This window comes from Centropristis striata, chromosome 22, assembly GCF_030273125.1.
Source record: "Centropristis striata isolate RG_2023a ecotype Rhode Island chromosome 22, C.striata_1.0, whole genome shotgun sequence".
Lineage (NCBI taxonomy): Eukaryota > Metazoa > Chordata > Actinopteri > Perciformes > Serranidae > Centropristis > Centropristis striata.
Genome location: NC_081538.1, coordinates 22761237 through 22783601, shown reverse-complemented (window position 1 = coordinate 22783601; position 22365 = coordinate 22761237).

Genomic DNA, 22365 nt, shown 5'->3' with positions numbered 1-22365 from the left:
CAAACCACTGAGAAAATTCTGAGAAAACTGATTTTATATGATATAATAATACAATGCATAGGTAGAGATTAACCCAGTGGTTCCAAGCTGGAGTGTAGCGTTGAACTTGATGTTTCCAACGGGCAGTCCACAAACTAATGGGTGACGTCACAGTCACGACATCCTTTATTTATATACAGTCTATGCTCCCAATTCAGAACTGAGAATTTTCTGTTATTTGATAAAACAATTCTTGATTGAATTTAATTTTGTGGACACAAAATGCAGTTAAACAGTTAAATTGAAATATAATGTATCACAATACTCATTGTATCGCAAAATGCTTAAAATCGGACGAATCAAATCGTGTCGTGGGGCTTCTGGTGATAGTTGGTGATAGCACCTCCAGTTAAATCCTAGTTACGGTTAATTTGGCCACTTGTGAACGCTCCAATCGTACTCTGGTGCGGACCAAAACAACCGTCCACTGATGGGAAGGTCGTGGTTCGATCCCTGACCGTGGCAGCCTACATATCGAGGTATCCTTGGGCAAGATATTGAACCCTAAGTTGCTCCTGATGTTGCAGAGTGTGAATGAATTCCTGATGGTGGCAGGTGGCAACATATAGGGTAGCCTTGGCCACCATTGTGGATGTGTGTGAATGGGTGAATAACTGACTGTTGTGTTAAAGCACTTTACAAGTGCAGGCTAAATCATTTTGGACATAATTTCCAACAATCAAGTCCTGATTTTGGCGTTCCCGGTGGCACACCTGGTAGAGAGCGTACCATAGAGGCATTGTCCTCGTAATCGGGCGGCCCAGGTTCGAATCCGACTCGGAGCCCTTTCCTACATGTCTTCCCCTCTGTCTCCCCCTTCACTCTGTCCTATCAATAAAGCCCAAAAATGGCCAAAAAAATATCTTAAAAAAAAAAAAAGTTACAAGTTCTGATTGGTTGGTGCCATCCCCCTTTCCTCCTGTCTGCCTAAAACCCTTTACATACTCAACAAGAACAGAGAAATTTGTTATTTTTCTCGAGGTGACAAGAACAAGAAAATGTTATTTCTGGCCAGAATATTTCATACTTCACGAGAAACTCCACTGCAGAACTCCTGGGAATTTGTCATAGGGCCCTCCCACTGCAGCACACGTCTCATTCAAATTCAAATTTCTGACCAATCACACAATAGTTCATGGACACCACACAAGAACAAAGTTCTGCCCAGATGATGTGTCAAGAACAGAGAAATTAGTTTTCTTCTCCCAAGGCTGAAGAACAAAATGACATCATTCTGATCTTGCAGCCCTAGGAGAGAGAACAAATTTCTCTGTTCTTGCGGAGTATGTATGAGCCTTTACACTGTGCCTGTGTTTTTTATAACATCACATTGCTTCCTCACCAGACAAAAAACAACAACATGTAACACAACACGTGTTTTTCAGAGAGATTTCTCTCTCATCTCTTAGACTGAATAATTGCAGGCTTTTCCTTTCTTCCCCTGCACTGCTCATGCTTTAATTGCCTTAATTTGCTTGTGTGTGCATGCAGCAAGCTGTAGGACATAAATATGGATTTATATCTCACCTTAGCTACAGAACGTCTCAGACATGTCAACACAGATATGTCCGCCTCGCTTCTGTTAATGGGATTCTGACAAAGTCGCGCATGTGCTCAGTCATATTTTAGTGGGCTCGCAATTACCCCCTAACCTCGATAATGTAATGGCTTACCGGGCTTCCCGGCAGACTGGTAATCTCCAAAGCATCTTTGAGTGTCTAGAAAAGCGCTATATAAATTGTATGCATTATTATTATAGAAGCTTCTTCATTAGCAATTATACATGAAGGGGAAGAAACGACAGCCGGGATGTTGCGGGAAACAACGGTTCTTGTGAGTTGACATTGATGTTTGTGAAGGAGAAAGGCATCGGGCTGCAGTGTGCAGCATTAGCTGTGGGTCACAGAAAGGATCTTGGCTCATTATTTCCACTCATGACTTCAGCACCACACTGTGAGCAGAGCGCCTCACACGCACCTTGATTAGCTTGACAACTGGCCGCCTGTCTGTCAAAATGAGCTCTCAGGTCCGATGAAAGGGTTGTGGTGGTGCAGGCTATGATGGACTTGGGAAGGACAAAAAGGGGAAGTGAGCGGACATCCAGTAATTGTATTGGCGGTGAGTTTGGACCTGTTGGCAGCACTCGTGATTTGTTTAGAAGTCCAGCTGGCAGGACACAACAAAAGAGAGGACACAGCCCGTCTGCCACAATTTCATGTACTTGTACTTTACTTGAGTGTTTCTATTTAATTACTCCACTACATTTCAAAGGGAAGTGGTGCACTCATTTTCTATTCATTTTGAATGTTATCAGATGATTGAATGGGCAATATCAGCAGAAATCAGCCTATAAATATAGGCGAGTGGGGGCCTGTTACACCTGCTGGCAGGTTGAGAAGGTTGTTATCAGCTCATCCAAAGGCCACTCGCTGAAAACAAAGTAGTTGCGTTTGGTTAAAAGGCTGTAGTTTCATTACAGTTATGCAACAAAACCACTTCTCTGAGGTTAGGGAAAAAAACTGTCCTGGTTAAACATTATAAAAGATAGCTGCCCGTTCAATTGGCTGTTAACAAACTACTCGCTGAGCAGGCCCCTACTTGCTCATACTTATTGGCTGATAACTGCTGAAAATGCCCATTCAGCCACTGATATCATTCAAATTGGTCATATCAATCCAAATGTATTTGTATATTTGAATATAGAGATCTGCTGGGGTTGTAAACTGAGGGATTTACTGTGGAGATACTAAGCTATTTTTCAGATTCAAATTGAAATGAAAAACTTTACGTCTATGTAAATTTTACATTATATAATAATACAAATGCAAAGATGGGATTAAAACAGTGGTTGCCATCTGGGTTGTGACCCCTTACATTAAATTATCTGTATCTGTTTAAAGATCTAAGTGATCTGTATCTGTTTAAAGATCTAAATTATCTGTATCTGTTTCAAGATCTAAGTGATCTGTATCTGTTTAAAGATATAAATGATCTGTATCTGTTTCAAGATCTAGATGATCTGTATCTGTTTCTGTTTAAAGATCTAAATGATCTGTATCTGTTTAAAGATCTAAATGATCTATCTGTTTCAAGATCTAAATGATCTGTATCTGTAAAAAGATCTAAATGATCTGTATCTGTTTAACAATCTAAACGATCTGTATCTGTAAAAAGATCTAAATTATCTGTATCTGTTTAAAGATCTAAATGATCTGTATCCGTACTTGGAATGGGCTTAACAAAAGTGGGCGTAAATCATCTGGTATGAATGAAGCATCTCTTAAAAATGTTTCTTTATCGCTGATCTAATCTTATTTTGCAAGTTCTAATTTAATTTAATTTGCAGTCCAAAAGTTAATTCTCTTAAAAGTTTGGTTCAACAAAAGAAAAGAAAAATCGAACTAAAATCAAGGGCACTTTTAGACGAAAAAGCCCTAAAATACAGTAACATTATAGAGTATTAAAGTTGTACTATAAGGAAAAAGAAGAAAGAAATGATAGTATTTTACAGTAGAGAGTTGCATTTGTCATCAGACTCTCACAGGCACAGTTACTCTTAAACTTGATGAAACTGCTTTTTGTTATCAGTCTAGACATCTTTTTTTTTTTAAGTTGTCCCAGGCTGCGCTCATCCTTAAAATGGTATTAAAAGGTCAGATTTAGAGCCAGAGAGAAACACACACATCCAAATACCAACTCCCAGAATAAAAGAAAGGAAAATAACAACAAGGAAATAACAGATTACTGTGAGTTCCCATCACTGTAATCAGCAGACGTATTCAAGATGAAAGGTAAACTTAGAAGATTAATTTTTTCAAATCCAAAATTACCAACCAACCTCTTATCATCTGGACATGAAAATTACTTAATGCAGCAGGAATAATGACTTTGCTAGGGTTTTTTTTCTCTGAGCTGTGATCAGAAAAAGTGATGGTAAACAGTGATTTCCAGGAGCAAACAAAAACACTTTAAGCAGAGTACACTGCACACGGGTACAATGAGGACGCGTCTACCCAGTGGGCAATAATTGATTATGAGCAGAGAGAAGCCTTTCACAGATTCAGAGCTTCACTCCCCGTCTTTGTTGCCAACTTTGTCACAGCCAAATGGTCTAACACTAATGTGAATGTTCCCTGATACAGGAACAAAATCATTAAAACAAAAAAGATAAAGTGTATTCAAGGGTTTTGTGACTCATGAGTCAATTTTGAATAAAAATAATACATGCACTCTCAATTCGACGAGCTTTTAACTTTAAACATTACCTGCTCACCTACAGCTCTTACCCTGTGATCCTGATATGATAATAAGTCCTCTCCTGGGATCACAAGAGGCATGTGGGTTTTAAATGTTCGGTAAAAATGGCATAAATGGGACTGACAACAAGTGTGAATCATGTCCAGCACTTCTTGTGTCATGCATTGAACATTGTGGAGTGTGTAACATTTGCAAGCAGCTTAAAGCTAACAGGTAAATGTGTGATAACCAATGACAACCAATGATAACACATGATAACCAATGATAACCCATGATAACCAAGGATAACCAATGATAACCCAAGATAACCAATGATAACCAATAATAACCCATGAAAACCCCTGATAACCAATGATAACCCATGATAACCAATGACAACCCCTGATAACCCATGATAACCAATAACAACCCCTGATAACCCATGATAACCAAGGATAAGCAATGATAACCAATGATAACCAATAGTAACCCATGATAACCAAGGATAAGCAATGATAACCCCTGATAACCCATGATAACCAATGGCAACCCATGATAACCAATGATAACCAATGGCAACCCATGATAACAATGATAACCAATGACAACCCATGATAACAATGATAACCAATTATAACCAATGACAACCCATGATAACCAATGATAACCAATGACAACCCATGATAACCAATGATAACCAATGCTGAAACCAAACAGAGTTCCAGTAAGGACTGCATCCTTTTCTTGTTGACTGGCAACCAAAACATTTATTTAATTTATTATGTTACATTTGCTATTCAGGAAAGCACAAATAATGTGATGGTGACAGATATTTTTCCTGTCTGCAGTTCAGTCATTATTCAGTGGAAAAAAAGCCATTATCGCCATCTCCTTTAGCTATTATGTTGCTTGAAATTATGAAAAGCACACTATGAGTGCGAAATTATACTTTATCATGAATTATATACCAATATCAAATACATTTGAGGCTTTGAAGGCACAAATATTGCATTGCAGATGAATATGAGGTTACAAAATGCAATATTTAATGTGGCTTCAAGTATAATCAAACACACATTTCTGGTTTTTAGATATATGTTAGGATTGCACAAATAATTAATTTGCAATATGGACTAGTGCAATATCCAAATCGCAGGAAGATGCAAAATGTGTCGACATATGTGTTAAAAAGCCTTTGAGTTAAGTATTGTTGTGCTGCAAGATGTCCAGTCTAAAAAACAACCTTAGACTTTAAATTTGACAGATAGTACAGACGCCTCTGTACAGCTCGAATATGGCACAGTGCTAATTATCTCCAGACACAACATCTCTTTTATTTTTATACCAGTACCACCAGTGCCATGTCACAGCATATAGTTAAATGACTCAACGTGGAAGGTGTTAAAACCCACATAATTTATCACACTATTAATGGACTTTATCAGTAGTTATCAAACGGGTGCAAAAGCTATGTTTGTTTTGTGCTATTTTTTGTTTCTGGTGTTAAAGTAACATGTTAGTCATGTTGCACTTACATGAAATGGAAACACCTGCATGTTAACATGTGTGAAGAGCATCGAGCAGCGTCGAGAAATTAAGCTTTTTTAAATGAGTGAGACTGAACTTACATGCCAAAAAGCTAAAGTATATTGTAATCCCTGATCTAGAATACACTGGATACTACACTGATGTGAAATTGTTATGCTGTGTAAAAACAAATGCTGCATATTTGTCTGTATAACGCACAGAAGCACTACTGCACTTATTCAGTTGGTTGCATAAACGAGAAGTAAACCCGGAAGATTGATAACTTTTGCATATGCGCCACAAGGGCAATTCTCATTGGACTCATCAGGAGCCATCTTTGGGTAGAGTATCTAGTTGTTATAATACTTTCATGATTTAGGCACATGCTTACAATGACAATGCTAACATATTACTATTAAGTAGGTATAAGCATGTTAGTGTGCAAAAGTTGAAAAAGTTGAAAAAGTTGAAAAAGTTGAAAAAGTTGAAAAAGTCATCTTTTGTCTTTAGTCTTTAGTCTTTAGGTATTTGGTCCTAAACCAAAATATTCAATCAAAGATTTCATCCTGACAGGGGGATTAATATGTGTATTAACCTATCATCATCCAAACTTCTTTAAAATGACAAACAGTATGATATTCAGCAAGTATAAGCATGTAAGTGTGAAAAATTTGCTAATAAGCAATGCTGATGCTGATGGGGATGTCTTTAGTTTTGGAGGTATTTGGTCCTAAACCAAATAGACGACAAATCAAAGAGTTTGACCTGATGATGACACTAAAGGAAAAGTCAGAGGATCACCAAAGTTCTAACAATTTTAAATGGATTTCATGGCAATCCATCTAATATATCTCGAAATATTTTAGCCTGGACCAACAGATTGACCCAACCAACATACAGAACAAGTATAAATTAAACAACACATCCAAGGACAGCATCATTTAAGAAGACTGCTGATAAAATGAATAGTTCTTATAACAATTAATAATAAGTGTCTGCTGCCAGATCAAGAAATGACTCTGCTGGATGGATTATTCTGGATTCACAGGCACAAATACAACATTAAGAAAGTACAGAACTGAGAATCTAATCAGCCCCGACTGCTCCCATGCTAATGAATGAGATTCTGACTGTGTTGAAATGAACAGTGCATTATTCCCATCAGAGCAGTTGGCACTTACATTAATCAATGTTCATTCTGCTGTACAACAATCCAGCAAATTACAATAACAAAAAAAATCTAATTTGACCTTTAGACTTGTCAGTGAGTCTAAAGATATTTTCTGAATTAGACATGCATGAGATCAAATATCTGGCTCGACTTTCATTCATTTAATTTATTCATTATAACTGTAATAAATGAAGTTATTAGGTTTTCTGTTTCTACATTTCAAATCTGTGCAATCAAACAAAACCCCTCTAATCTGATTATGTTATTATATTCATTCACTGACTGTTTAATATTGTATGTATGCTGTCACATATATGAGACGAGAAGCTCAATTTATTTTTTTCTTCTTTTTTTTAGATGGTCTCAATCTTGTTTTATGTTGTAAGATTTTTCTTTTGTAAGTTGTTATAAGCTTGAGACTAATTTCCTTTAAATGTTATGGAAGGAACAAAGATGCAAAAAAATAAAATAAATAATAAATACATTTTTGCCATTATGTTATTGTCGTTTTCTTGTCTTTGTCTGATGTGCACTTATTTGAAATGGAAATAAATACATTTGAACTCGGAATCAAACAACAACTTTGAAAAAAAAACAACAACAACAACAAAAAACATAAATAAAATGTAAGTTTTAGTGCATTTCACAACAATATTTAACAGCAGATAGCAGCATCTCCCCTTGTCTCTGAGAAAAATGAAAAATAAAGCAAAGCCTCTTATCTCAAAATGGAATTAATTGGCCCGAATAATTGGTCTTCCCCTAATATATTTAATTTATAATTAATATAACATTAGACAACTAGGCTATACTTAATATACAGTTTGTTTATGACTACATGATTGAGATATGATGAATATGCTTGCAGCAAGTACTTGATTAACTAAAGAAAATTAAAGGCAAATGTTGCTAATCATAAATAAGGTTATAAAAAGAAGGTCATGTTTTCCGTTTGGTTTTAAAGGGTTAGTTGGAAATCACCAAAGTCACACAATAACACAAAAACAAACAAACAAACAAACAAACAAACAAACAAACAAACCGATTGAGGCAGCAATACACCAGCAATTCCTGACTTCTGCCAGGTAAAACCATTGTTTTTGTCAATGGAGTTTGGTGGCTTTGAAGACAGCACAGATGGATAGAACGGCTTTAGTTCCCCTCCGAAAAGGTCCTCTGATGTCAAGGTAAAGCAATGAAAATATTCTAATTATAAATACTGCACAACTTGCACTTTAAAGACTATTTATACCTGTACCTGCCTCTCTCTTGCAAAACCGTATACTTACATACATGTTTATTCTTTGTATATTTGCATATATTGTTCTTTTTCTACCCCCCCCCCCAATTCTATATCTCTTACTTCTATCTTCTCTGAAATCTGACAGACAGAAAAGTACGATTTTCATTATGCAAGGAAACGTGTTTCTATTCTGTATATAACAATAAACTTTGAATTGAACTGAATTGAATTGAATTGAATTGAATTGAATTGAATTGAATTGAATTGAACTGAATTGAATTGAATTGAATTGAAATGAATGTACACTGACTTTGATCTTTTTTGGTGGCTTAAATACTCAGCAGTATATTACACCAATCCTGCCTGCTTCTCCAAACTGGGGGCTGCTGGTAACATACTGACTGTGGATAAGTACCTCATACAAACCCACTTTAAAAAGTCCAAACTATCACTTAAAATGAAAATAAATGTCACAATTACCCCTCAATACAGCTGTCACCATCAAAAATTGTCAGTTTAGAACCATTTGAAAGCCGGCCAGCGTTTGTGGATATAAATTGATTTTATCTGTCATGTTGCATCTCTCGGCTAACAAAGCCCTCAGAGATGTGAGCCAATCAGACCACAGAGAAACAGCTGGATTTCCTGGTGAGACTTTCCAGTGCAGGGTATTTTCCCCCTCTGGTTTCGAAGTGGCCCCACGACTCCGACCCTGTCACTACGAATAGCTCGCATTTGCAATTATGCGCTGTTTACTTCTGTCATTCCCTTCAGCTGTGGCAAGACGCTTATGTAACACAACATACGACGCATGATCATCAGCGATGCCGTCTCCCAGAGAGAAATCAATGCGCTCCATCGGTTCCCCCGTCTTGCCCTTTCCGATAGCTCAATCCCTTTTCTTTCTTCTCTCTGTGGCGTGTGTTCCCGGTCTCTCCTGCCTGTATCGAAGAACTGCAGGAGTTCCTTCATGGTTACTAACTAGCGAGGCTTCCAATCTGCCCATGACTTGAAGCTTGTGAGACACAGAGACAAAACATACTCAAGCAGTGCTCCATTTTGCATAAAATTTAGCAAATTTTGTGCAACTGTGTGCAGTCAATTGTGTCAGTTCTGTTTAGATAAATCTTTCTATGGATCAAAAAAGAAAATACAGGTCAATCCAAGAGTAGGAAACAATCAGATTCCAGTCAAACATGCCATCCTGTGTTTTCACTGTATGTCACAATTGGACAAATGTGATGCATACAACCATGACTCCCATCCTGGTGCGCTTCGCTGCACAAGGGGGGCGGGAAATCTATTAACCTTTAAGGCAGCAGGAGAACCACCAAGCTAGCCGGGAGGGGAGCGAATGCATCTGCACTCAAAGGTTATGGGAGATGTGGAGTAATGAAGCACAGACGTACAGGAGCAGGCTGGGGGTTGGGTGGTGGTGGTGGTGGAGCTTCTAGGAACATAAACACACAAATTAGTGTTGAAGTGCACCAAAGTGTTTGTGTGTGTTGTCATCGTGTGTCTTTATATTCAAACTGTAGTGGGACAGTAGAGCTCCACGAGGGTGTACTCGTACTTCTTCACTTCAAACAAATAATAAACAAATAAAAACAAAATATTGATCAAAATATTGAAGATTAATAAGTTGTCAGAAAAACAAATACGACATAATTATCTCATTGAGAAAATAAAAATACAGTAAGGCCAAAATAAAAATAATGAAAAAATCAAAAGAAGAAGAAGAATATTAATAAGAATAAAAAATAACAATGTCAAACAACAGAAATAAGAAAAAAATATATAATCAAAATAATAATGCTTATAATAAAAGCAACAAAGTCAAACAACAGAATTAAGAAAAAATAAAATAATGAAATAATCATAGAAATAACAATGTAAAACAACAGAATTAAGAAAAATAAAATAATAATAATAATAATAATAATAATAATAATGTCAAACAACAGAATTAAGAAAAAATCTAATTTATAAGCAATTAAATAAAAAATCCTTTTAGAAAATGAATAAAACATATATTTTTTTTAACTCTTTCAATGAATTGATTGTGACAATGTCATAATGTTTATTCTTGGCAGATAAAGTGTATATCTTCTCAAAACTTTTTCATTAATCAATCTCAGCCAAACATATCACAATTAACACAGGATTGTGTCTAAAAACACAATCATTCCAACTTTATGGGCGGCCATCTATATTAAATATGTTAGATAATCAGTGGCGAGAGACAAATAATTATTTTGTCCTTTTTGAATCATATTCTGTTGTTTGTTAATTTAAATAAAGTAAATTGAAGTCAAAAAGGTCACAGGTGATGTACAAATAACGTTTGATTGATTTTTAAGGTTTTGAATTAATTGAAATTTAAATATCCTTTTAAAAATATGTTTTTGTACTGTTTGTCGTGATGCTTTTGATGTCTTATGTAAAGTATTGCCTTGTTGCTGAAATGGGCTTTCTAAATAAACTTGCATTGTATTCCAACTGCCCATTTTATTGTTATGTTATACCTTTATTATATTGTATTTGATATAATTATTTGTTTATTGCTAAGTGTTTTTCAAGGGTCATCATTTTCTGTTCTGCTTTGACAACACAGGTTTCAGATCTGTCATGTAATTGCAGCTTATTTGATTTAGATTCAATAGGCTGTATCTGAAGATGATTGAAGCTGTGAGAATAAAGCTGCAGGCTAAAGAAAATTACAGCTTGACATTGACAAAAAACCAGACAGAGGGTGGCGGTTTTAAGGGGTAAATTGCTATGTTTTGCCATCAACACTCATACAATAGAATATCGAGACCTTCCCTACCTTCCCTGTGATTCTGCTGAATTACATTTCATATAACCAGGCAGAGGCTTCCACAGTGTCTAATAGCAGAGTCGTGTGCTTGCCTTAAATAAAGAGCGCCTCTGCTAATGTCAGAAGAAATTATTCGATTTTTATGAAACTGGGCATTTTCAGCTCCAGGGAAGATGAGCAGTGGTGCTACATCACACGGCAAAGGCCACATATTTAACTAGAGAGCAGACCTTTGCCAAAGCCAATGGTGCATTCACATGCTTCAGTGTGCTCATGAGCTCTAAGTGGTAATACATTTATTCTTTCAGTTCATGAAATCAGACTTTGAGGACTTCCTTAAAGTCCGAAAGGAATGATGCATTGTTTTATATCGTTTAGGTCGCTTTCACGTATAAAGTCTGGTGGATTGGACCGATTCAGTGGTGAAGTTGGAAAATTGTTGCATTTTTTTTTTTTTTTGTGCTTTATTAAGCGCACCAAGCATTGCAAACAAATGCTGACACTGACACTTTTTCGAACTATTGTCAGCTTTTTTTTTCTCTTTTATGCAGCATTGATCTGCTGTGCAATTCAACCCATTAGCCACCGTTCTGATGCTAAATCATTTGAAGGCTTTGTTGTATTTGTGTGTGTGTGTGTGTGTGTGTGTGTGTGTTCTGTGTTCATCTGACCATATTTGGATAACGGCTTTTACTTCATCATTAGAACACGTCTGTCCACGAGACATTTTTCAAACCTGCTACTACCATGCCTGCTGTTGATTCTCAATTTTTTTTACATTAAATTCAACTTTACTGTCATTGCACATGTCACAGGCACAAAGCAACAAAATGCAGATTGCATCTAACTGGAAGTGCTTAAGTAGTAATTAAATAACATATGATACAGTAATATGGAGTGCAAGGTATGAGGTAGGGCTGGGCGACATTGACCAAAACTCATATCCTGGTATTTTAAGGCCAAATAGCGATACACAATATATATTGGTATTTTAAACAAAACCTGCAAAGTTTGTTTAAAGTTTTTAGTTTAAACTCAACGTCTCAAGTAATCGTCATCAACCATTGTTTTGTTTTTTTAGGAACTAGCTCTTGATCTTTATCAACCGGCACTTTATCCACCACGAATGGGAGAAGCCTATGTATATGTGCAAGGGGCGGGGCTGAGCCAAAGAGGCCATAAGTTAAGGCAATGTCAAAAGATATTATATATCTGTATGGCTGTATTGTCTCAATTACATATCTCTTTATAAAATATATCAGTATAACTCATAATACCGATATACCGCCCAGCCCTAGAATGAAATAATGAATAAATATGTGGAAAGTGGTGCAGTGATTATTGGTGGGATTATACAGTATATGCAGTGGTGCAAAGGGAATTATTTACAGTAAATACAGAATGTGTGGTACGAATGTATATTAGTGCAATGATATGCTCAGATATAAGGTGCACTTAATGATGCAGTGGTGTCAAATAAAGTCCTGGATGGCAGTACATTTGAGGTAAGTGTAGTTGGTTCAAATTTCTGCCCAAATTCAACCCAGAATGCTCTCTGTTTTGGTGGCTTCCTTTGGTTCGGACTGCGTTCTCACCTGCAGAGAACCGAACTCTGGTGCACTTATAAGCGAACTGAGACTTCCGTCTTTTTAGCAGACCAGAGTTCGATTCTTTGGTCCGCACCAGAGTTTGTTTGATCATTCACACCAGCAAAAACTAAACTAACTATCTGACAAAATGCACCAGAGTTCGTTTCAAGTGGACAGAGGACGATACTTGATATATTTGACTATTCAGGGTCACACGTACTAGTCGGACCAAAATCTTGTCTTGTTTCTACAGATTCTACATTTGCCAATATCTGTTCATAGAGATCATAAAGTCCTGAAACTTGAAATTAAATGCAAATCTTGCAGTTTCCTTGAACAAATTCACCCTGATCAGCAGCAGACAGCCCAATAAACACAATGCAGAACAATAACTGAACAATAACTCTTAAGACAGAATCAGCGAATTGTCAGGACTGAAGCTATTTACCACATGTCCAAGTGCAAAACATATAATCCGCCTATAAAAAGAAAGATCAATCATGTAAGTATGTTGATACCAGCTGCAAGAATATGCTGAAGAGGAAGACATAAATCCAGAAGAATTCAGGGAAAAGCTTGTCAAACATGTCAGCTTGTAAGTAATTGAACACAACAAGTGAAGCCCAAACACATGTGGCAAAGAAAGCTACACATGTAGGCAAACATTTTCAGATAACAAGCAAAGGCTGCCGTGACCTTGATATTTATAGACAGCTGATTATTTTTTATTGACCTTGCCAGCGCTGTAGCCGGAGACACGTTGGAGTGAAAACATCCAGGAGAAAAGAGAAGGACAGCCAACATGTTTGTAATAATCCAGCAGTGTGTGGAGGCAGAATAACATGATGGTTTAATTAAATTTATCAGAGTCCGTATAACAAGATGCTTAAAATGAAAACTGATACTGGAGAGGTGTTTTAATTCTATTGCGAAGCCTCTTCCAGATGGCTCGGTGTTTGCGAGTCTGAGTGAGTAAAGATAACTCTTTTCAAAGTCAGGAAAAGTGACGTTCTGCCTATATCTGTGCTGTATGTTGAGAACTTTTCAATGCCGGCGGTTATTTCAGGGTCCAACTAGGGAGGCTAGAAGCAAAGACATTGTCATTTTGAATGCTTAATGAGGGGAGTAAATGTCTTGATCCTGCCTTGCCCGAGGCCGTATTAAAAATTTAATGAGATATTTAATTGATAGCTCTGCATACCTATCTGACAAGCTGGCATGATCTCTCACACATGCAGCCAAGGCTTCAAATGACATTTCTGCCCATTTTGTGTGTAGTAGTGTGTAAAAACGGCGAGCATCACCACCACTGATGGTGGAAAAAGTAATCAGAAAGGGTCATTTTGTATCCATCTTTTTTTATTTTTTTTGTTAATACCACGCAGAAATGCTGCAGAGGTTTTGGGGCTAGGAGCACTTAGCTGAATTGAGATATATTCAAAGAAAGCATTCAGTCGGAGTCGCAGAGTGACAGCAGTATTCAGAGCCAGACAGACAGAATGATGCGGCAGAGAAAAGATTGTATTCAGGACAAGCCTTTTACTTCTACAGTCTATTTCTTTTATTTTTAACTTTACTGGTAAAAACTAGAATTACCACCTTGTGATTGTACGTTTACACCTACCAGACAAATTGCAGGTTAAATCCACGTCTGTCCAGACTCGTATGGAGATGTGACAGTGGACAGCACTTCAAATCTTCAGCACAGAAGATCTATACTATCATTGTATCAAGTTGTGTTTGTGTTGTGTGTGTGTTTTTCTTTGTCTCCCTTTTTGTTGTCTCCTTTTAGTGACCTTCTCCTGCACATCCTCCAGGATGCCATGAGTGGTTGGGCACAAAATGATTTATGTGAAAGGTAAAATTGTTTATGTGAAAGGTAAAATTGTGAATGTAAGAGGTAAAATTGTGGATGTGAGAGGTATTTCTTGTGTATGGGAGATGTGAAACTGTGAATGTGAGAGGTAAAATTGTGATTTTGAGAGGTAAAATTGTAAATGTAAGAGATAAAATTGTGTATAAGAGATGTAAAATTGTGAATGTGGGAGAGAAAACTGTGAATGTGAGAGGTAAAATTGTGAATATGAGAGGTATTTTTGTGTATGTGAGAGGTAAAATTGTTTATGTGAGAGGTAAAATTGTGAATATGAGAGGTATTTTTTGTGTATGTGAGATGTAAAATTGTGAATATGAGAGGTATTTTTTGTGTATGTGAGATGTAAAATTGTGAATGTGAGAGGTAAAATTGTGAATGTGAGAGGTTAAATTGTGAATGTGAGAGGTAAAATTGTGAATGTGAGAGGTTAAATGTATGTGAGAGGTACAATTGTAAATGTGAGAGGTTAAATCATTTATATGAGGTAAAATTGTGAATGTGAGGGGTATATTTAGCGTGAGAGGGAAGATCAGCCCCTCATATCAGTACCTCAGAATTGTACTTAAGTATTCAGTTTATGTATTTAGTTACATGCTACCACTCCCATAATCCAAGAGGGCATCATAGAGTTAGGATGATGTAGAAATTACAGTTACAGTTACAGAATGACTGATGTTGAGTGAAACCAGAAGCTTGAATACAATAATAACTTCATTGCCTGCACTGTTTATTCAGTTTCAACAGCGCAATAATTGAGAGTCCCCAGGGATCCAGGCGAACACGGGAGCCTTCAGTCTCTGAAGCCTCTCTCCTCACCCACATGTGTTACTACTGAAACAGAATATCTCTCAAGTGCTCATCCTCTCCACGGGAGCCTCGGAGGAGCCATGGCTGCCATTAACTTATTAGCAAACAAGCTCAGATCTGCCAAAGCGGCTTCTCGTCATGCGAGAATGTGTTTACAATCAGACTAGATGATACTTGTGTCTGTGTGAGAAAGTGAAGTAAAGTGGGTACTTTTCCCCCACAGACAGACTTTTCGTTCATGTGCAGGGTCGAGTTAGTCAACATTAATGATCAGAGCTGCTCTCTTATAGCCTAGCATTTACACCAAGAATGAAGGTGATTATACATTGCGGGAAAACCCTAGATTTACTTTAATCGCCCATTTTTTAAGCAAAACATTTCTTTACAGGATAGAAAAAAGAGAGTGAATCGTAATTGTGCGCGGCCAAAATCAACAACTACCACTTTTCCCATCCATGAAAATCTTGTTTCTCTTGCAGCACCGGTACTTTTCCTTTCTATCCGTTCTATTTCTGTCTCTCTAGTTCACAAAATGCTGCCCTCCAAAAGCCTGAAAGTGAAGAACCTGACAACCCCGATTGCTGGTTTTCACATCCCTGCCTCATCCATTCCCCCTAAACTATTACCCCGAGTCTGATTATCCAGTCCGATAAAAAGGAGACGGGCCGAGACTGAAGCTGTTAGCTGTGATTGCACAACAGTGTTATCCGTTCGCCCTGCTTTGGCCTTTTGTCCCAGGTGATGTGCTGATGAGCTGCTTCTCCCTATAGGCACGCTATCTCTGCGACAGCCAGATAGGATCACCGGCAGCCTGCAGGAGGCCCGAGCCAGAGGCAAGACAGGGTGTTGCTTTTATCAAGTGTGCCCTTTGTAAGGTTTGTTCCACATGCTCGCTGCGGGTGGGAGGACAGAAACAAATCAACAGGTTGTATGAATATGTACCGAGTCTTTTCATTATCTTACTTTTATTGCTTCAGGTAGAAGTTTCTCTTTACAGTGTTCAATTTATGTTGAGCCTCTTTGGCTCTTTTAAAAAAAGGGGCAAGAACTGAATCCCAGTCACAAGTAAGTATCTAGATATATTACACAGTGGATATAAAAAGGAATCAGGTTATTTTAAGTAGACACATAGTCTAAACTAGTAAAAAAAAAATACTGGCTTTCAAAATGTAGCAGAGTAGATGTATATAGCATAAAATGCATCACTCCCATGATCCCAGAGAGCATCTGATAGAGAGTATGATGTAGAAATATGTTTACAGAATGACTGATATTGAGTTAAACCTTTAATAGAATGATACATTTATTGCCTCGCTTCATCCCTTGCACTGTATTCAGTTTCAAGAGCACAATAGTTGAGAGTCTTTGAGGATTCAGGAGAACACAGGAGCCTAAAAAAGATGCCAGAACTGAACCTCAGTCACAAGTAAGTATCTAGCTTTATAACACAGTGAACACAAAAAGGTATCAGGTTATTTTAAGGAGACATTTAGCCTAAACTGATAACAGCTCCCCATTTGGTTAGTCCGAATCAGAGGGAAATTGATCATTTTTGTTTTGTTTTGTATTGCTTTCACTATTCAGAAATGTAAGCGGACCAAATAAAAATAAAAATATTTGTGTAGGGGCGTGTATAAAGGCAGAGGGCTGGATGTATTATTTCTTATTGGTTGGAAAGTTGGCTGTGGAAAATGTAAACACGAAAATAAACTGGATTTTTTTAGCCATTTTATAAGCTGTTTTTTTTTTTTTTACCTAGGCTCTGCACTGATCTATCGAGCGTACAAATCCTTTCTCCTCCGGTTGATCTTGAATGATTTTTATAAATGTCATTGTTTTGTGGACTTAAATCAGCATCTCCTGTATGTGTTCTTCAGCCCAGATGTCAATCAAACAACAAACTTCAGGAGAAGTCCAAGTCAGTCCTCTCCCAGTCATGTTACATCTGTCAATCTGTGTACATTTCACATGTTGCCCACAATCCGCTGGGTTTTGGTTAATTTCCTGTAATTTAGTCGAATTACGTTCACAGTGCAATCGAACTGTACTGGGGTTCGTTTGGAAACGGACAGAGACTCTCTCACAAGTGGTCTCGGACTGGTTGTTTTGATCCACACCAGAGTTCAATTGAAACAGACTAAACTTTGGGTTCACAAAGCGTCCACAGACACACTCTGAACTGCAACGTTCACAGCAATGCAAACTCAGCACCATCACACACGTAGACTGTTTGTAAAGATGGAGGGCCTGACAGCTTCCTGTAAGTGAAGCCAAAATATATTGATCGCTCCCTGGTGGCTGGCTGCAGGATAGGACATAAACCCCGCCCCCTCCATGTTAGTGGATGGGTTTCTGTCATTTTAGGTAGTTCATATCACTCTGATGTATGTTCATTTAGAAGTGTTCATTTTTTGGATAAGTTTGGTTTTAATTCATTATTTGATGCTATAACATAACCAGACTGGCTCCAAATTGCGTCACCAACACAAGATGTCAGCAGCCGTATCCGGGATATTTTGGCTTCACTTGTAAAGTGTAAACTTGTAAAGTGGGAGAAATTGGAGACACTTGTGAACGCACATAACTTTTGCAATGATTTAGTGCACAAAGGAGTTTGCTACTTGTATTTTGGTTTAAAAAACAACTTAAAAATACATATATGTTTGTGGTTTTAACCTGTAGTTTCCCTGTTAAAATGGTTCAATCATTCATGTATATAGGCACTGATGGGAACTGTAGTTTTTAGCAAAACTTACTGAGACTAGGAAAACAATGTTTTTAAATATTCAAGGTCTCATTTTTGCTTTGTTTTCATTCTGAAGCACACAAATAAAAGTACTTGTATAAAATGTACTATATAACTGAAGCTCCAGCTGTAGATGATGATCTTTTTATGCTTTTCATAAGTTTTTCTACTTTTTCAAAACGAATTGAATTCATGATTCAAATGCAAATTAAATCAACCAATTTATTAGAAAACTGTTCAGTTCACTAATTGATTAAAACCTGTAAAAGTCTGTAATTACTGCAGAGCCGTGCTCCAGACTGCAGGTGGGAAACAGAAAATAAAGCTCCAATCAATCATCCACTGCTGTTAAAAGACTTGTTGTGATGTTTTTTTGTCCTTTTTTTTTTTTGAGTGAAAAGATGATTTCCACATCATGTGTCCATCACAGCAGGGGCTGCACTTTGCACCACAGGTGTTACATAACAGCGCCCGACTCTTATGTAACCGTCACGGTGCGTGTTAGCCTTGTCTTTTATTAATAACAACCCAGCCAACATTTTGCTTCAATATCTTATAACCTTGATTAAATAACGAGAAGAAGAGTCCTTCGAAGGAAGCTTCATTCATGGTTTTATGTTGTGTGCGTGGGCGAGGGTTTTAAGAATAGGTCACTGAGTGTTCGTCTGGGGTTGTCAGTGTAGATAGACAATGAAGCGCGTGTATCTCTCCAGCCATGTTTGTTTGGGTGTCTGCACTGTTGATTTCTGTCAAAAGCACCTCAGGATTTTAATAAAGTCGCAGAGGCCTTGTGACTTTATGGGGGATTATGTGTTCCTGTCTCATCTGCTCTGCTCTCATGCGAACAAACCATCAAGTTATTTTTCATTTCTATTTTCTATCTCTCTTTCTCTCTCTTTTGGGGATTATCTGATCAAGTCGTTTATCTTCTGAAATGTCTGCAATGTGACTTAAATCATTATATAAAAAACTCATGACATTCTTGTGCTCTTTCTTTTGAGTGTTGTTTATATTTGCCAGCTCAGAGCATCAATGTTTAACCAAGCTGAACAAATCTTATACCGCACAATGTATTAGACCTCTACTAAAAAAAACTTCTCATGCGACACTACAGGTGAATAGGGTCATTTTTTTAAACTTATAGGTATCACCCATAGACTTTATATAAATAATGGACGTAGTCACCGTGACGTCACCCATTGGTTTGTGGACTGCCCGTTGGAAGCCTCGAGTTCAGCGTTACACTCATCGCCATCTTGCTTCGCCATCTTGTTTCCGATACGTGGAGCAGACCATAATTGGACTGTCGCGGAGCGCGAGGGATCTGACGACACTGACTACAGCCTCTCTACACCGGCAACCTGACTGAGAGAAGCCGCTGCTAATTCATGTTAGCATTAATTGGAGCATTAACTGGGATGTTAGTTTTGGCTAGCAAAAAAACAAAAACAAAATTTATCTTTCTTACCTCAGAAAACTGAGCAGCGACTCCTTGGAGTGTCTGTTAGTCCAACCAAACACTGAACAAGACATTTTTACTGAACAAAACGTTCAAATAAACTGTCATTAAGTGAAAATACAGTGTGAAATGGTCAAAGTTTTGAGACCAAATCGGTAAACGTCCTCTTTTCTATCTATATAACGTTATATATAACTTTATTGACACGTTGCCGTGGATACGCATTGCTCTGCTTCTCTCCTGATGACGGCTCGCCTTGTCAGTGACCTGTCAATCAAAGCTAGAAACGCCCCAAATCATACGATTCTTTATCTTCTATTTTCTTCTAAATGGGGGCCATTATTAGAACTATTGACATCAAATTGTCTTGAAGAAGATTTTTTACTAGCGATTGAGACCATAATGTTGTCCCTGAAATTTTTTTCTGAGGTAATAAATCAAGTGAAAAGTTTTCAAATTTAGCACTGAAATGAATGGGCAGATTTCTTTTGCAGCCAAACTTAGCACCCCCTACTGGAATTTTCGGTGAATTGCAGGTTTTATGCACTTCCTGGTGGCCTCCATGCTCAGGCACGGAGATTGCCGCCTGGTATCACCATGACACTTCCCCAGTTTGTTATTTACATTAAGAAAATATTTTTTTGCATCACAAGTTTTCTGAAATGTTATGTTTAGATATGCAAATTAGGTGTTAACTCATCAAGCATGGGCTAATTTGCATATGTTTCGTGGACATACATTTGAACATTGGATAAAGCAATTTTCAAAGTTATTATTTATTTTGTTGATATATTAGTTTCAAAGTTTTTTATTGAAGGACATTTGGATATTTCCTTTTATTATTTCACAAAACAGAAAACACTGTAAAAAAACTTGAAAAACAAAACAATTTTCGTCATGTTTTTATGAACAAACTGTTCTATAAATCAGGGTATGGATGATATACAGACAAACCCCTCTGTCAAAACCTTGAGAATATAGTTAGGAATTTAACTGGTAAGTTTGGTGTCTGTACGTGGAGCTGAAGTTGAGATTTATGGCTCAGAGCATGAGAAAAACTCATTTTGAGAAAACGGACTTTAAAGGTTTTTATACATTCTTAATTGAAATGACTATTTGAAGTACTTAATCTAATTCACAGCAACAACAATGTAGAACATGTAAAACACATACTATTGCGCATGAGAGTGGGAGCTTTCTAACAATACCTGCACGCTGCAATTGAAAACAAACTTTAAGTGAATTCATGACAAATCTACAAAATATAGTAAAATATACACATTAAATGCTTGTTTTGGATTTTTTCTTTCCACTTTTCTGAAAGAAGACATGTTAAAAAACCTCTAAAATGATCAGTGCATGAAAAAAATTTCTTTGAATGTAGTGTCTCTACAAAAAAAGGAAAAATGAAAGCCGCTGTGTTGGCTGATATGAAGTCATCACTCCATTCATCTTCACATGCCATCACTTTTTTTCTCAAGAGGTTCACCTTGACACGCACTCTCATCACCCCTGCAATATCTACAACCGCGCCGCCCGCCATCGAGAGATTAACGCTGCGGTTTGCTCTAAATTGTGTTTAATTATAGCTCTGCTAGAAGCGGCTGGAGACTCACCGGTCCATCCTGGTACCTATCGAACATCCACGTAACCATGACAACAGCTCAATCAAAGACAACGCTGCTGAATGTCTGCAGCGGAGTAATCTCTAGACAGAGGAGCAGGGACCATCATCCGTGGTGGTTGCCCCCCACCCGCCTATAAAAACAGAGAATAAAAGTATGTGTCACTTTTACAGCAACAATAGCGGGAGATACTTGCAATAACCGCTTTTGCACCTTTTACTGTGCACTTTAAATTAATAATTAATGTTGCACTGTATTAAAATGCAGCTCAGGAGTAATATTTTGCAGAGTGCAGACGAGTAGCAGGAGGTGGTTTTAAAATTAAGGCAAGACACAACAGGCGAAAATATTGTTTTTACATGCACTGGTAAAAAAACAAAAACATTAAAGTGTATTTCTTTACTATATTTGGTCCATTTGCCCCTGTAGATTTCTCCTAAATTAACTAAGCATTTTATTGCCGCGTGTAGTACCGCAAGTGTAGTCCTCATCACAGGCATCGTTAGAAAACTCCCACTCTCCTGCACAATATTATGTGTTTTACATGTTCTACATCGGTGCTGCTGTGAATTAGATTCAATATTCTGTCTTCAAATAGTCATTTCCATTAAGAAGTATAAAAACCTTTAAAGGCCGTTTTCTAAAAATGAGTTTTTTCACATGCCCTGAGCCATAAATCTCAACTTGAGCCCCGCTTTCAGACACCAAACTTAGCACTTTTATTCCAAACTATATTCTGAAGGTTTTTACAGAGGGGTTTGTCTATATATCATTTAACCCCTGATTTATAGAACATCTTAAAAACATGACGAAAATAGTTGGGGTTTTTTTTTATGGCTTTTGACATGTTATGAAATGATAAAAGGAGATAATCCAATTTTACTTCTGTAAAAACCTTTAAATCTAATATATTTTTAAAAATATCCAATAACTTTGAAATTTGCTTAATCCAATGTTCAAATTTACATCCTGGAAATATATGCAAATTAGCACAAAATTAATGAGTTCACACCTAATTTGCATATCTAAACATAACATTTCTGAAAACTTGTAATTGCCAAAAATAATGTCTTAATGTAAATAACAAAAAGGGGAAGTTTCATGGTGATATCTATAAGTTAAAAAATTACCCTATTCACCTGTAGTAACAAAAAATGCTATATAATTAAACCTAACTTCTGTTAAGGATGATTCCAGTTGCAGCTGACAATCTTTTCATTGTTCTTATT